This window comes from Vipera berus, assembly GCF_964194415.1.
Source record: "Vipera berus genome assembly, chromosome: 1".
Taxonomy (NCBI): Eukaryota; Metazoa; Chordata; class Lepidosauria; order Squamata; family Viperidae; genus Vipera; species Vipera berus.
The window spans coordinates 9,131,888-9,145,219 of record NC_138202.1 but is presented as its reverse complement, the minus strand read 5'-3'; the positions used below and the strand labels follow the sequence as shown (position 1 = coordinate 9,145,219).

At 46.1% G+C, this 13,332-nt stretch overlaps 1 protein-coding gene across 1 annotated transcript in view; it reads left to right on the top strand.

Annotated features, from left to right (window-relative positions):
* The first annotated feature begins 8,081 nt into the window (after positions 1 to 8,081).
* The window catches only part of SBNO2 (strawberry notch homolog 2), a 145,165-nt gene continuing 139,914 nt past the window's right edge, over positions 8,082 to 13,332 (top strand). Inside the window, exon 1 of the mRNA XM_081320762.1 lies at positions 8,082 to 8,255. The gene's annotated coding sequence lies outside the window, so the exon portion shown is untranslated. The remainder of the gene's footprint in view (positions 8,256 to 13,332) is intronic.

The window sequence follows — 13,332 nt, the reverse complement described above, 5'->3', positions numbered from 1 at the left end:
TTCTTTCTCTCACTCTTCCTTCCTTCCTGTTTTTTCTTTTCCTTCCTTCATTTCTCTCATTCTTCCTTCCTTCCTTCTCTTCCTTTTCCTTCGTTCCTTTTCTTCCTTCCTTCCTTTTTCCTTCCTTTCCTTCCTCTCATTCTTTTCCTTCCTTCTCTCCCTTCCTCTCCCTTCCTTTCTTCCATCTTTCCTGCTTCTTGTTCTTTCTTTTACTCCTTTCCTTTCCTTCCTCTCATTTTTTCCTTCCTTCTTTCCTCCCTCTTGTTCTTTCTTTTCCTCCTTTCCTTTCCTTTCCCTCATTCCTTCCTCTCATTCTTTCTTTTCCTTCCTTCTCTCCCTTCCTTTCTTCCATCTTTCCTGCTTATTTCTTTTACTCCTTTCCTTTCCTTTCCTTTCCTTTCCTTTCCTTTCCTTTCCTTTCCTTTCCTTCCTCTCATTTTTTCCTTCTTTCCTTCCTCTTGTTCTTTCTTTTCCTCCTTTCCTTTCCCTTCCTTCCTCTCATTCTTTCTTTTCCTTCCTTCTCTCCCTTCCTTTCTTCCATCTCTCCTGCTTCTTGTTCTTTCTTTTACTCCTTTCCTTTCCTTTCCTTCCTTCCTCTCATTTTTTCCTTCCTTCTTTCCTTCCTCTTGTTCTTTCTTTTCCTCCTTTCCTTTCCTTTCCTTTCCTTTCCTTTCCCTTCCTTCCTTCCTCTCATTCTTTTTTCCTTCCTTCTTTCCTTCCTTTCTTTTCCTTCCTGCCTTATCAATCCATCCATCCATCCATCATTGCCCATTTCACTTTTGTGTGACTCTAGGCAAGTTGCAATAAAATACATAAAATACACAATATAAAAATGAAATGAAATGAAACACATAGCAGCTGGAGTTTATCCAACCAGGCATCCACACAACCAGGATACGGGTTTTATCTCAGGACCCCAGGCTTGAGCACAAAATCAAGTTTTGAAGGCTCCGGGCTGGCTGAGGAATTCTGGGAGTTGAAGTCCAAAAGTCTTAAAGTTGCCAAGTTTGAAGACCTCTGATATAGAGGTTCCTAGTTGCAAGCTGCCCAGAGAATTTGGGAGGCCTCTAAATTAAATAAAATAAACACACTAACCAGCCCTGAATCTTGACTGAGCTGTTTCAGAACCCTCATTTTTTTTCCAATCTGGAGGTTTTGTCTTATGACAAAGTTTGCAGCCTTCCCTATATCAATAGGTAAAGGTAAAGGTTCCCCTGCACGTGTGTGCTAGTCGTTTCCGACTCTAGGGGCCGGTGCTCATCTCCGTTTCAAAGCCGAAGAGCCAGCGCTTGTCCGAGGACGTCTCCGTGGTCATGTGGCCGGCATGACTAGACGCCAAAGGCGCACGGAACGCTGTTACCTTCCCACCGTAGTGGTCCCTATTTTTCTACTTGCATTTTTCTTACGTGCTTTTGAACTGCTAGGTTGGCAGAAGCTGAGACAAGTAGCAGGCGCTCACTCTGCTACGCGGCACTCGGGATTTGACCCGCCAAACTGCCGACCTTCTGATCGACAAGCTCAGCGTCCTAACCCACTGAGCCACCGCGTCCCTTTTTCCCTATATCAATAGCTTCTTCTTATACATAGATTGGATTACAGCTAGTCCTTGATTTAGGACCACAATTAAGCCCCAAATTTATGTTGCTATACGAGACATTTGTTAAGTGAGTTTTGCCCCATTTTCTTGCCACAGTTGTTAAGTGAACCATTGCAGTTGCTAAGTTAGTCACCCGATCGTTAAGTGAATCTGGGCCTCCCCATTGACTTTGCTTGTCAGAAGGTCCCAAAAGGGAATCAAATGAACCCCAGGGACACTGCAACCGTCATAAGTATGAACCACTTACCAAACGTCTGAACTTTGATCACGTGACCGTGGGGATGCTGCAAGCGTTGTAAGCGGGGAAAACGGTCATAAGTCAAACTTTTTTTTTTTAGTGCTGTCGTAACTTTGAATGTTACTAAACAAACTATTGTAACTCAAAGACCACCTGTACTTTGAATCGGTAAGCATTTGGATGCTGGAAATTAGAGGTGAGTCTTAAGCAGGAACATTGAAACAAGGACTTTTTTAAATAATAAAAAAACACACACGCTAGGAGTGTCTGCAAAGAAGAAAGTGAAACCCACTGGGCTATGACATGATCCTGAGAGAGTAGGAAAAGTGACTAGACAGGCTTTGTCTGAAGACGAGAAAACAGAGGCAGCATCAGCAAAAAAAAATCAGCTAAGAAAATTATAGTCTCAGATAAGCCTGCACGAGTAAACTTGGAGGAAGAGGCACCACAGATAAGAACAGGTAGGAAGTGGGTCTGGATGCGTGGGCTGACTTTTGGTAGTTTTCAGTTCCCTGTGGTTTCATAACAGCTGGTAAAAATTATTCTTCGGCGCCTGGCGTTTACTAAAACCAGGTGCTGACAAAAGGAGGGAGGAATAAGGGGGGGGCAGTGAAGTTATGTGTTAAAAGATGGTGAGACCTATTGCACGGCTGAGTCTGTGCTTTGCTTAGAAAGAGGTGAATTCTTAATATTTTATCTACGTTTTGTTTTTGCCTGTAGCTTTTCTCCGCTAAGCGAGGTTATTTTTAGGCTTCACGTTATGATCTCCGAGCTCGGGTTCGAACTGTTGCGAAAATACCCCGAGAACAAATTTGACTCCAGATTGGCTAGAAGTGAACTGAATTCAGAAGCAATGATTTGAAATTAACTTTCCGTTTCTTTTCTACTGAAGATGGCTGCTCTACCCACCTTGCCTGTTCCTCTTTCGTTTTCGCTTTTATACTTTGCTAATGCAGCCGTAGTAAGTTTCATTGGCTGATTAGAAGCTGTTCTGTTTTCAAAGGCGGCCCCTAAAATCTGCAGTCGCTCTCTTTTTTAAATATATTGTTAAGAAACATTTTAAAAGTTTGGGTTAGTCAGCAGCTGCTAATAGTGGCCAGGGGGAAGTCTCAGGGCAGAATCCAGGCTGCATGGTCGTCTAGCAGTGAGATATGGTGCTCAATTTTGAATTACGTGACCCTGGGGATGCTGCATCGGTTGTAAGTGCGTGGACCAATCTTAAGTCGCTTTTTCCACTGCTGTTGTAACTGCAAATGGTCACTAAACGGAAAGTTGTAAGTTGAGGACTACTATACACTAGATTAGGGGATGCCTCTTGGTTTATAGAAGCAAGTCCTGGCTTGCAGTGAAATAGCCCTTTGGAGATATTTTGCTTTCTGTTAAGGAAAGAGAATTCCCTTTTTCTGAGCTGGCATTGAAGGAACCCGAAGCCCTTTTGCAGTTGATGCACTTGGTATCCAGTTTCTCAATTTACCTGTACTCAGATGCTTCTGTTTTATTCATGTATTCCTGGCAGGTCTTCCGATTTTCAAGGAAGCGTATTAGATGCTAATACTGGTACGACCACAATTGGGCCCAATTTTTCTGTTGCTAAGCAACACAGTCGTGAAGTGAGTTTTGCCCCATTTTAGCTTCCTGGCTACAGTTGTCAAGTGAATCTGGATTTTCCATTGACTTTTGCTTGTCAGGAGGTCACGAAAGGGGATCACGTGTGTTGCGTACTAGATTCGCTGCTTGAGAGAAGAGATGAGGCGAGTGAGTTCAGTCAGGAACATTCTTGATTTGCTTGCAGGAACTGAACTGGGGAAACAGGGCTGCGAATACAGCTATTTATACCCTGGCCTCTAGGTGGCGGCCAATAGGTTTAAAGCAACCTATTGCAGCCCTAGAGGCAGCCAATGGCAGCGCTGGAGACGGGTTGTCTGAGGAGCTGGGAGCCGTTAGCCAGCTCCCTGCTTAAGCAACCTTCCAGCATTCAAACCCCATGTGGTACACTCAGTAAAACAAGGCCCAATACATTACACCATGACCCCTGGACATGGCAACCAATGACCAAGCATCCAAATTTTGATCACATGACCACAGGGATGCTGCAATGGTTGTAAGTGTGAAAAACGGTCATCAGCCACTTTTTTTTAGTGCTGCCGTAACTTTAAATGGTCACTAAATGAATGGTTATAAGTCAAGGACCATGTGCATTGTTCAAAAAGAAGTTCAGGAAGCGATTGTTTGGATTGCAACACTGGCCCCAGAACTACAAGGGTGAAACCATCCTGTTTTCTAACAGAAGATAATATTTGTAGCTCAGGGTTAAAACTGTTACCCACACATTTTGGCAGACCGTTTAACGCAGTGTGCTTTGCCCAAAGAGGTGGAAAGATAGATTAAAATCTATCTATTTATGGACGCAAATAAGGAGAGGCAGATTATCCAACAGAGGAGAGAAGCCACTTAGAAAGATAGAAAATCACTTTATATACTGTTCAAACATATTGTGTTAGGAGTGATTTGCCGCCAGAAGTTGTGGGTGCTCCAACACTGGAGGTTTTTAAGAAGAGATTGGTCAAGCGGTTGTCTGAAGTGGTAGGTTTTCTGCCTGAGCAGGGGGTTGGACTAGAAGACCTGCAAGTCCCTTTTGATTCTGTTATTCTCATATTCTGTTATCTGAATGAGTACTTTTCATCGGTTAGCATCATTTGACTCATCTGCGATCTAGTGAGGATGTTCAGAAACTTTAGGTGCAATATGCAGCATTTTGCAGCATCCCATAGCATTCTTAGTGTGATCTTGTTAATACTTATTGTCATATTTTCATTTCGACCCCAAACCACCCCAGTGATGCCCTCGACGTGATGTCCCGTTGCCTGGAGGCGGTCCGGGTCTGGATGGGGAGGAACAGGCTTCGGCTCAACCCTGACAAGACTGAGTGGCTGTGTGTGCCGGCATCTCGGGAAATTCAGATCATTCCATCTCTTACTATGGGGGGTGAGTCATTACCCCCCATAGATAGGGCTCGCAACTTGGGAGTCCTCCTAGAATCTAGATTCACAGCTTTTCTTGGAAGATCATATAGTAACTGTGACTAGGGGGGCCTTCGCCCAGGATTGCCTGGTGCGCAAGTTGCGGCCCTATCTAGACCGGGATGCCTTGCGTACAGTCACTCATGCGCTCGTGACCTCTCGGTTGGACTACTGCAACGCTCTCTACATGGGGCTGCCCTTGAGGACCACTCGGAGGCTCCAACTGGTGCAGAATGCAGCCGTGCGAGTTGTGTTGGGGGTCTCCCAATACTCCCATGTTACACCTCTGCTCCGTGAGCTGCATTGGCTTCCAGTTGCCTTCCGGGTGAGATTCAAGGTGCTGGTAATGACCTATAAAGCCCTACATGGCATGGGTCCGGAGTACCTAAGGGAGCACCTGTGGCCAGCGTCAACTTCCCTCCGCCCAGTGCGCTCCCACAGAGAGGGCCTCCTCAGGGTGCCACTGGTCAGAGAATGCCGGCTGGTGGCCCCCAGGGGGAGGGCGTTCTATGTGGGCACACCTGACCTCTGGAACCGTTTACCGGTTGAGCTCCGGACGGCTCCCGACCTTCGCTCCTTCCGACGTGATCTAAAAACTTATTTATTTGAACAAGCCGGCCTGGTCTGATGGGTTTGGGGTTTTAATTACTGTTTTTAAGTAATTTATTGTATTCGGGCACAATGGTTTAATCTGTTTTTAATTTTTGTATTCTGTATTTTTGGTATTTATTGCCCTGTACACCGCCCTGAGTCCTTCGGGAGAAGGGCGGTATACAAATTAAATAAATAAATAAATAAATAAATATTCAGGAGGTGCGTTTCCCACATTATAACGAATTTGTGAGTTACTAAGGTGCAGATCTATGTACGATTCTTGTTCTTGGCAGACTTGAACCAGTTCTTATCAGATTCTACATTAGTCAGGGAGAACTTGCTTTGTTAGCTCAAAGAACTAGAAACATTAATCAAAGACTTCAAACTTGGCCCTTTTATGATTTGTGGACTTCAACTTCCAGAATTCCTCAGCCAGGCACTCTGGCTGAGGAATTCTGGGGGTTGAAGTCCAGAAGTCATAAAAGGGCCAAGTTTGAAGACCTTTGATCAAAGACATTCCTAGTTACTGAAAACATTACTCAAAGAGCCCTCCCCCCCGCTATCATCAAAACTGTGAAGTTGTTGGTGGTCTCTGAGCTTGGTTATTTTGTTGCAGAAGTTTCATTATCCATTTATGTAACATTATCCAGTAAGCTCTAGTTAGGTGTGGTGTTTGTTTGTTTATATAGAATTGCCATACCGATGTTGGTGGGGATGCGATTTTCTTGATTAGGTTATTGTTTTCTTTTTGTGGAAACTAATCAAGAAAACTAATTTGGTTCCCTGTGTTGTCTAGATCTGGAAGAAGTATTTTTATTTTTCACTGTTCCTTCTGACTTGCAGACACAGAGAGAAGTATAGCTGCAAATAGCATTGCTTCCATTACATCAATATTGTTTTTAAAACTTGGCAATTTTAAAACATGTGGACTTCAAATCCCAGATTTCCTCAGCCAGTATGCAGGCTGTGGAATTCTGGGAACTGAAGTCCACATATGTTAAAGTTGCCAAGTTTGAGAAACATTGATCTGCCTGGCTACTAAGTGCTGACACTTAACTTGATGCCACATAATCAGTTGATCAATGTTATGTAAAACATGATTTATTCATCAGAAATCTGTAGCCCTAGTAAGAAGCCCCAAACTTCCCTAAGTTTCATTCCCATTCAATAAAAGTTGTGCCCTGCGTACTACATGGAACTATAAGAATCCTAGTTAGCTTTACTGACATTGTTCACAATAGTAATGCTGTGAAGTTGTTGTTGTTGTTGTTAGTTGCGAAGTCGTGTCCGACCCATCGCGACCCTATGGACAATGTTCCTCCAGGCTTTCCTGTCCTCTACCATCTTCTGGAGTCCATTTAAGCTCACGCCTACTGCTTCAGTGACTCCATCCAGCCACCTCATTCTCTGTCGTCCCCTTCTTCTATTGCCCTCAATCTTTCCCAGCATTAGGCTCTTCTCCAGTGAGTCCTTCCTCCTCATTAGGTGGCCAAAGTATTTGAGTTTTAGCTTCAGGATCTGGCCTTCTAAAGAGCAGTCAGGGTTGATCTCCTCTAGGACTGACCGGTTTGATCGCCTGGCAGTCCAAGGGACTCGCAGGAGTCTTCTCCAGCACCATAGTTCAAAGGCCTCCATTCTTTGGCGCTCAGCCTTTCTTATGGTCCAACTTTCACTGCCATACATTGCAACTGGGAAGACCATAGCCTTGACTATACGCACTTTTGTTGACAGGGTGATGTCTCTGCTTTTTAGTGTGCTGTCTAGATTTGCCATGGCTTTCCTCCCTAGGAGCAAGCGTCTTTTAATTTCTTGACTACAGTCCCTATCTGCAGTGATCTTGGAGCTCAGGAAAATAAAATCTGTCACTACCTCCATTTCTTCCCCATCTATTTGCCAGGAATTGAGAGGGCCGGATGCCATGATCTTGGTTTTCTTAATGTTTAGTTTCAACCCAAGTTTTGTACTCTCCTTCTTCACCCACAACAAGAGGCTCTTTAGTTCTTCTTCACTTTCTGCCATTAGAGTGGTATCATCTGCATATCTTAGGTTGTTGATATTTCTTCCAGCAATCTTAATTCCAACTTTTGATTCATCTAGCCCCGCCTTTCTCATGATGCTGTGAAGTTGCATGACAGCAATAAAGCAACAATATTTCTCAAGCTCCCCAATTCTTTCTGGCCACGCCCTCTATGTTCCAGTTTCCGCGTTTCTAATGAGGTCTGAAGCAAGGAGATTAAAGAGAATGAACAAAAAGTTGCGCATCGACGACCGGTTTCTATTCCACCACGCGATATCGAAAAAGAGCCGCTCTATCCATCTCTCGATGGAGTCGATGCCCCGTCTTTCCCCTTTAGACTTCCGTACCGTTCCGTGAGGAAAAGGTTTCTTCCGTTTTGAGTGTGTGTGTGGGGGGGGGGAAGGCTCCACTCATCCTGTCGATTGGGAACCGGGCGTCCGGGTTACAGATGCGTCAGGTGGACTCCCACCTTGGGCGTGCTCTCGGCTCTCATTTGAGAACCCGAGGTTACGTCTCTGCGTCAGCACCACCACCCCCAGCGCTCAGGGGAGAACCGGAAGTCTTGTCGTAGTTTTCGGGCTTTCCCCTTCGCCTCTCTTCCTCGGACCGGAAGTCCGCGGAGCTCCAAGATGGCGGCCGCAAACCCGGAAGTTGCTCAAGGCCGGAGCTGCAGCTGCCGAGCCCGAAGCCGGCAGCCTTGAATCCGACGCCGTCGCCGCCGTCTCGCGGCTTTTGGTTCTCCCCCCGGAGAGTCCCTGTTCGTGTGTTGGGGGAGAGGGCGAAGACCAGGTGAGCGGGACCCCCTCCCTCCGGCGGAACCCCTCCGTGACCTCACGAGCCCCCTCCCAGCGGGGCCCCCCCTCCTCCTTTCTGGAGGAGAGGGGGTCCCTTGCCTCAGACGAAGCCCCTTCTCCTAAGAGACCCCCACTCTATTTGAGCTCCCCCCTTCTCTGAGTTGCGGAGAAGTCGGGATTCCCCCCCCCTTTTAGAGCGCTGAACTTGGGGAGTGGGTTAGCCCTGCGCCCCCCAAACCCCCAAACCTCCTTTGGCTCCTCGCTCGCCCGTTTCTCTCGGACGCTGCCTCGCTTAGGCTCTGCTGGCGGGATCCCACCACCCCATTTCACGAGAGGGTTCAACTCGGAAGCTCCTATCTCCTCCAGGCTGCCAGGCAAAGTCCCAGCTGAGAAAAGGAAGTTTTTTGGGGGGGTTCGGTTGCCCCCCTAAAAGACTCGCTTCCCTTGGGTCCAATCTGTAGGTCGCTTTCAATCCCCCGCTCAAAGTCTCTGCTGTACTAAAGTTCCCATCATCCCCACCCAGCATGGTAGTTGTAGTCCAACCTTCCCCCCCCCCCCGAGATGTGTCTGGGTGGGAGCGGGCAAGGAGATTGTGTCATGTTTCGGGAGCAGGCAAGCCAATTTTTTTTTTGGAGGGGGATCCAGTTCTTTGGGGCTGGGCTGGGAATAGCTCTGGGGTCCCATTAGTGAGATTGGGGGTTCCTGCCCCTCTTTGCCCGGGGTTGACTCGTTCCCTCTTTCCTCCCGCAAGCATCAAATAGAGGGAAGCAGACTCCCCCTTCCCCCCTGCTGCTTTGCTTCCTTCCTTCCTGTTGTCACCTCCTGACGGGCAGTGGCAAAAATGAGGGGCAAAAGAAGCACCCCCCCACATAACAACAACTTTAATCAGATTGGAAAAAAGAGCAGAGCACTGAATCAGGCTGATCTTGGATTCTGTTCCCAGATCTTTTGGCGAGCCCACCTTCCTCTTCCAGCTCTTAGCAACGGGAATGTCGAGTATGTGGGTTGCGATGTTAGAGTTAATGGAAAGCCAAAATTATTATGCTGCCCTGAAAGACAGCAGCCTGCCCACCTCGATGTTGGTCACTAGATTTCTTGTGCAATAGCAAATTCTGTGGTTTAGGATAATCTCTCGGGGGGGGGGAAGCCTCTTTTCATTCTTGATTCTCTCATCATGCAATATGTTGCACAGCCCCGGCGGATTTTAGTTTGCCTAGGCAGGAATACTGTAGCACTTCCTGTCTCTCACCAGTCCTAATTTCCTCTCTTCCTGGTGCTGATTTCTGGGATCTTGAGGGTACATTTGCTTCCTCGTTTTTTCTTCCCCTTCAGGTAGGTTTTAAAGGAAGGATTTGGGGAAGCTGTTCTGTTCCTCTTCAACTTTCCCCAACTTAGCGTACTCACAGTGTATTGGGCCGAAAGCAGGACAAGCTGCGACTGTCATAAATACCCCACCAGTTGCCAGCTGAAAACATACGAAAAACGGTTGCTGGAATTGGCAATGTCTTGTTTAATGAAGAGAAGGACGAGGGGTGACATGATAGCAGTGTTCTAGTGTCTCAGGAATAGGGACGCGGTGGCTCAGTGGGTTAGGACGCTGAGCTTGTCGATCAGGTCGGCAGTTTGGCGGGTCGAATCCCGAGTGCCGCGTAACAGAGTGAGCGCCTGTTACTCGTCCCAGCTTCTGCCAACCTAGCAGTTCGAAAGCACGTAAAAATGCAAGTAGAAAAATAGGGACCACTCCGGTGGGAAGGTAACAGCGTTCCGTGCGCCTTTGGCGTCTAGTCATGCCGGCCACATGACCACGGAGACGTCCTCGGACAAGCGCTGGCTCTTCGGCTTTGAAACGGAGATGAGCACCGGCCCCTAGAGTCGGAAACGACTAGCACGCATGTGCGGGGGAACCTTTACCTTTACCTAGTGTCTCAGGGGCTGCCCCAAAGAAGAGGGAGTCAAGCTATTCTCCAAAGCGCCTGAAGGCAGGACAAGAAGCAATGGATGGAAACTAACCAAAGAGAGAAGCAACCTAGAACCAAGGAAAAATTTCCTGACAGTTAGAACAATCAATGGAACTACCTGCCTCCAGAAGCGGTGAATGCTCCAACACTGGGAGTTTTTAAGAAGAGACTGGACAGCCATTTGTCTGAAATTGTATAGGTTTTCTTGCCTGAGCAGGGGGTTAGATTAGAGGAGTTCCAAGGTCCCTTCCAACTCTGTTATTCTGAATTTCCCAGGATTCCCCTGACCTTGGTTACTGGGACATTCTGGTCACTGTGGTCTCATTGTATTCACAGGCTGCCTGGTTGAGCTGTTTTGCCCCTTTACTGTGCCAAATAAATTGATTTGATCTTCTTGAGGCTGTATTCCAGTTCAGTTGCCCCGTCTAAAATGTTCAGTACCACAGTCATCTGAGGAATTTTCCTTGTCTTCCCTGAAGATAATACAATGCTTTATAGCCACTTTTGTTTAGTGGTGTATAACTGTGGCACATCCTCTCTGTATCTGGAGGGCTCCTTGTGATAAAGAGTCGCCTTCATCCTCAGATCTCCTGGGAAGGAGATAATCTTTCTGGGTTACAACACCTCAGGGGATGTTTGCTGGGGTAATTTGTGCGTGCGTGCCTGCTAGGAGGGGAGAAAGCATTTCCCCATTCCTGGAGATCTTTGCTCCACCTGATTGAAAGGATAAGGAAGTGAATGAAGTAGAGAATGGCTGGTTATCTTTGCTAGTTTCTTTCTTGCTGTGTTTCACCCTTGAGGCTTATTAATTTTGGGAATAAGGGTTTTCTTTGGATGGATTATGTGGGCAGGTTTCTGAGTCTGCAGAAATAATAAATAATAATAATAATAATAATAATAATAATAATAATAATAATAATAATAATAATAATAATAATAAAAGTTGGAAGGTACCTTGGAGGTCATCTAGTCCAACCCCCTGCTCAGGCAGGAAACCTTTACCATTTCAGGCAAATGGCTGTCCAGTCTCTTCTTAAAAACCTCCAGTGTTGGAGCATTCACAGTTTCTGGAGGCAGGTTGTTCCACTGGTTAATTGTTCTAACTGTCAGGAAGTTTCTCCTTAGTTCTAGGTTGCTTCTCTCCTTGACTAGTTTCCATCCGTTGCTTCTTGTCCTGCTTTCAGGTGCTTTGGAGAATAGCTTGACTCCCTCTTCTTTATGGCAGCCCCTGAGATACTGGAACACTGCTATCATGTCACCCCTCGTCCTTCTCTTCATTAAACTACACATACCCAATTCCAGCAACCGTTCCCTATATGTTTTAGCCTCCAGCCCCCTAATCATCTTGGTTGCTCTTCTCTGTACCCTTTCTAGAGTCTCGACATCTTTTTTACATCGTGGTGACCAAAACTGGATGCAGTATTCCAGGTGTGGCCTTACCAAGGCATTGTAAAGTGGTATTAGTACTTCACGTGATCTTGATTCTATCCCTCTGTTAATGCAGCCTAGCACTGTGTTGGCTTTTTTGGCAGCTGCAGCACACTGCTGGCTCATATTGAAGTGATTGTCTACTAAGACTCCGAGATCCCTCTCACATTGGCTACTATTGAGCAAGGTACCACCTATACTATACCTATGCATTCGATTTTTCCTGCCTAAATGTAGAACCTTCCTGCTTTTTCAAAGTTTAGTCCTAGAATAGAATAGAATAGAATAGGACAGGACAGGACAAATAGAATAGAATAGAACAGAATAGAATAGAATAGAGCTGGAAGGGACCTTGGAGGTCTTCTAGTCCAGCCCCCTGCTCAAGCAGAAGACCCTATACCATCTCAGACAGATGAATGTCCAGTCCTTTCTTAAATATCTCCAGTGATGGAGTGCCCACGATTTCTGGAGGCAAAGCTGTTCCACTGGTTGATTGTCCTCACTATCAGGAAGTTTCTCCTTAATTCCAGGTTGCTTCTCTCTCTATGATCAGTTTCCAACCATTGTTTCTCATTCACTTTGCTTCTTTCCCGCCCGCCCCCATTTTTTTGTTTTGTTTTACATTTTTGGTTTTGTCGTCTTGTTTTTTTTTGCTGCCGGACTGGTGGCATCCAGATGTTGCTGAATTACAGCGTCCAGTAGACCCTGTTGGCGTGACTAAAGTGACTAATGGCAAAGTCTGTTGGAAATTGTTGCCCGCTGACCATTAAAAGGTCACCAATTGCTAACATATGGGATGGAAACGTTTGTTTCTTTCTGAGGTGTGGCACCTCTGCTTTCCTACCTGATTGCTGATTAAGGAAGAGACCATTTCTGATGGAAGGCAATCAAGGCCACGCCCTTTTTCAGAGAAAACCTTGGTTTCAAGAGGCATCGAAAAGGTTGCATGCTTCTTTAACCTTGATTCGTTGGTAGAAATGAAAAATTTCTTCTTCCTTCTTTTCCAGCACCTTCCGAGTCATTACTGCTTGTCTTCTCTTGCAGACTATGAAAGGTGGAGATTTTACAGGTGGTCCTCAATTTGCAACCATTCGTTTCAGGACCGTTTCAAGTTACAACAGCACAATATCCCCATGGTTATGTGATCCAAATTTGAATGCTTGGCAGCTGGCTTATATTTATGACGGTTGCAAGTGTCCCCGGGGTCATGAGATCACCTTTTGCAAACTTCTGACGAGCAAAGTCAATGGGGTCAAAGCCAGATTCGCTGTAGAATTGTGTTACTAACTTAAATGCAACGATTCACTTAACAACCGTGGCAAAAAAAAAAGCTTTGTAAAATGGGGCAAAACTCACTTAACAACTTATCTTGCTTAGCAACGGAAATTTGAGGCTCGGTTGTGGTTGCGAGCCGAGGACTCCCTGTACTACAACTGTGATCGTTAAGAAAACCGGTGTGGGAGCTCTTTTTTTGCCAAAAATTGGAAGTAAACGCCGTGGTTTGGTAAAAACAATCAGATGACCGTTATAAACGCAGTGGTCCCATAACTCTGTGGGGCAGGGCCACCATTTGCAACTTCGAATCTGGGTCATAAGCACCTCCAAGGGAGGTCGGTTGTAACTTTGAACGGTCGCTAAGTTGAGGACTCTCTGGATTTGTTTACCTGTGTTTGCCCTAGTTTCGGA